Genomic DNA, 3,866 nt, shown 5'->3' on the forward strand with positions numbered 1-3,866 from the left:
CTATTGTATGTAAAAAAAAATAAAGGAAAAAATTGTCTGTGTAAGAAATGCTGTCTTTAATTGAGATCTTCACAATAATGAATCATGGCCTGTAGGCCAAGTCCTCCATGAGAGATACATTCAGCAGCATAACTTGAGGGGGACTGGCATCAACAGGAAGATCAAAAGGAATTGTGTGGTAGCCCATATGGGACTAGCCATCTATCCTAAACAGTTTAGTCCATAGTGATGCAATGCGCTGTAGCCCTGTCTGCATGACAGTTCAATATGTTGTCCATTGTTCATTAATCAGCGTGGTCATCATTGTCTAAATGTCCTGGACCATAGAGAATATAATAATAATGATTTCCCATGTTCAGCAATAATAATAATAGTGTTCCTTTTACCCAATTGAGGGGATGTCCTCATCATTGACTTGCTGAGGGCAGCATCACAGCCATGGCTCGTGACTGTGCGTAGCATACCTGAGTATTGATCCAGTCAAATTGGGGTTAGCCTAGATCTGCCAGTCCCCTTGTGCGTTGGGTTTGATGCGCTTCAACAATATGTCTTGAGCCTCCTTGGTAGTGGAAAACGTGTGTGTTATGTTCTGGAAGGTCAAGATGATTTTTGCCGGGTGGATGAAGCCACATCTCAAGTTTAGCTTGCATAGCTGGGATCTGACCTCGTTGTAGGTCACCCTCTGTTTCAGCAGAATTTCAGGGAATGATTTTTAAGTGAATATGTTTTCTTTTTTAGGAGATTGATTTCTCCTTCTAGCTTATTTTGCACAGTTTCCAGGTCGTGGAGTCGCCCCTCTGTCACACTAGCAGCAGTTTCCAAACATTCTGCTTTAGTTGAGTAGGTATCTACTTTAGAAGTGAGCAGCGCAAGAGATTAATTGCAGTTTTAATTGCAAGGTCGAGGGCATTGTAATCTCCAACAATTGTTTGGATGGCAGTGTCCAACTCTTTCTGTTGTCGGGTGTTGAGAGCCATCATGTTCCCTCGGGTCAATTGTGAATGGCCAGAATATGCCAGCAGCTGGAATGAAAAACACCTGCTATTGTTCCTTGTAATACAGTTAGTGTCCCACACGTTAAAGTGATGTTATACAGTGCATTCGGAAAGTATTCAGACACCTTGAATTTTTTCCATCATTTTGTTACGTTACAGCCTTATTCTAAAATTGATTCAATTGTTTTTCCCCCTCATCAATCTACAAACAATGACCCATAATGACCAAGCAAAAACATTTTTGGGGGAATTTCAGAAAAAACAACAACAATAAAAACGACAGAATTTACGTAAGTACTCAGTACAGCCTCGAGTATTATTGGGTATAATGCTAAAAGCTTGGCACACCTGTATTTGGGGATTTTCTCCCATTCTTCTCTGCAGATCCTCTCAAGGTCTGTCAGGTTGGAGGGGGAGCGTCGCTGCACAGTTATTTTCAGGTCTTTCCAGAGATGTTTGATCGGGTTCAAGTCCAGGCTCTGGCTGGGCCACTCAAGGACATTCAGAAACTTGTCCCAAAGCCACTCCAGCATAGTCTTGGCTGTGCGCTTATGGTCGTTGTCCTGTTGGAAGATTAACCTTTGACCTAGTCTGAGGTCCTGAGAGCTCTGGAGCAGGTTTTCATCAAGGATCTCTCTGTACTTTGATCCAGTCATCTTTCCATCGATCCTGACTAGTCTCACAGTCCCTGCCCCTGAAAAACATCCCCTCAGCATGATGCTGCCACCACCTTGCTTCACCGTAGGGATGATGCCAAGTTTGCTCCAGACATGACCAGGTTTCCTCCAGATGGCCAAAGAGCTCAATCTTGGTTTCATCAGACAAGATAATCTTGTTTCTGGGATGTCATGTGCCTTTTACTGAGGAGTGGTTTCCATCTGGCCACTCTACCATAAAGGCCTGATTGGAAGGTTCTCCCATTTCCACAGAGGAACTCTAGAGCTCTGTCAGAGAGACCATCGGGTTCTTGGTCACCTCCCTGACCAAGGCCCTTCTCCCCCGATTGTTCAGTTTGTCCGGACGGCCAGCTCTAAGAAGAGTCTTGGTGGTTCCAAACTTCTTCCATTCAAGAATGATGGAGGCGTCTACATTCTTGGGGACCTTCAATGCTGCACAATTTTTTGGTACCCTTCCCCAGATCTGTGCCTCCTTGAACCTCATGGCTTGTTTTTTTTAAAGTCTGTTAATTCATAGTTATTTTGCTAAAGAAAGCCACAAGAAAGCGACGCGTTTCAATGCATTTCACCGGAACTGGAATCCCCTTTGAATTAATTCCCCTGTCCCTCCTCATGCCTGTTCCCCTGTCCCTCTCCATGCCTGTTCCCCTGTCCCTCCCCATGCCTGTTCCCCTGTCCCTCCCCATGCCTGTTCCCCTGTCCCTCCCCATGCCTGTTCCCCTGTCCCTCTCCATGCCTGTTCCCCTGTCCCTCTCCATGCCTGTTCCCCTGTCCCTCTCCATGCCTGTTCCCCTGTCCCTCCCCATGCCTGTTCCCCTGTCCCTCTCCATGCCTGTTCCCCTGTCCCTCCCCATGCCTGTTCCCCTGTCCCTCTCCATGCCTGTTCCCCTGTCCCTCTCCATGCCTGTTCCCCTGTCCCTCTCCATGCCTGTTCCCCTGTCCCTCCCCATGCCTGTTCCCCTGTCCCTCCCCATGCCTGTTCCCCTGTCCCTCCCCATGCCTGTTCCCCTGTCCCTCCTCATGCCTGTTCCCCTGTCCCTCCCCATGCCTGTTCCCCTGTCCCTCCCCATGCCTGTTCCCCTGTCCCTCCCCATGCCTGTTCCCCTGTCCCTCCCCATGCCTGTTCCCCTGTCCCTCCCCATGCCTGTTCCCCTGTCCCTCCTCATGCCTGTTCCCCTGTCCCTCCCCATGCCTGTTCCCCTGTCCCTCCCCATGCCTGTTCCCCTGTCCCTCCCCATGCCTGTTCCCCTGTCCCTCCTCATGCCTGTTCCCCTGTCCCTCCCCATGCCTGTTCCCCTGTCCCTCCCCATGCCTGTTCCCCTGTCCCTCCCCATGCCTGTTCCCCTGTCCCTCCCCATGCCTGTTCCCCTGTCCCTCCCCATGCCTGTTCCCCTGTCCCTCCTCATGCCTGTTCCCCTGTCCCTCCCCATGCCTGTTCCCCTGTCCTTCCTCATGCCTGTTCCCCTGTCCCTCCCCATGCCTGTTCCCCTGTCCCTCCCCATGCCTGTTCCCCTGTCCCTCCCCATGCCTGTTCCCCTGTCCCTCCTCATGCCTGTTCCCCTGTCCCTCCCCATGCCTGTTCCCCTGTCCCTCCCCATGCCTGTTCCCCTGTCCCTCCCCATGCCTGTTACCCAGTCCATCCCAGCAGATTATCTCTCCCTGCTGTACAGTGTAGAACCCTGGCCATCCCGTCGCTTGCACACCGCTGACAGATGCTGCGATGCTCTTAGACAGAGTGAATATGCAGCAGGAGCTCACTGGCTCCAGCCACATAGACTGTCACTACCACTTAGCATCATCCTCCAAACTAGCAATTAAATCCCAGAGCCCCCATCCCAACACTGGCCTCTGTGGCCCAACACAGAGCTTGGGCCCTGGGGCACTGTGACCCCCACCTCCCTGCCCCGTGCTAACCCCCCACTTCACCACTCCACCCTCCTTCTCATCCCATGTCCCCTTAAGCCCCTCTGAGACACGCACATGCTCAAAGACATTGTGCCTCTATGTGTGTCTGGCCTCTGAACTTTAGAAGAAGAGGATGAAGTAAATGTGTCTGTTCCTCAGAACAGAGTGTGGTCTTGCAGGGTCCAGCAGAGAACATGCAGGGTCCAGCAGAGAACATGCAGGGTCCAGCAGAGAACACGTAGGGTCCAGCAGAGAACACGCAGGGTCCAGCAGAGAACATGCAGGGTCC

This window comes from Oncorhynchus nerka, linkage group LG4 (genome assembly GCF_034236695.1).
Source record: "Oncorhynchus nerka isolate Pitt River linkage group LG4, Oner_Uvic_2.0, whole genome shotgun sequence".
In the NCBI taxonomy this organism is placed as follows: Eukaryota; Metazoa; Chordata; class Actinopteri; order Salmoniformes; family Salmonidae; genus Oncorhynchus; species Oncorhynchus nerka.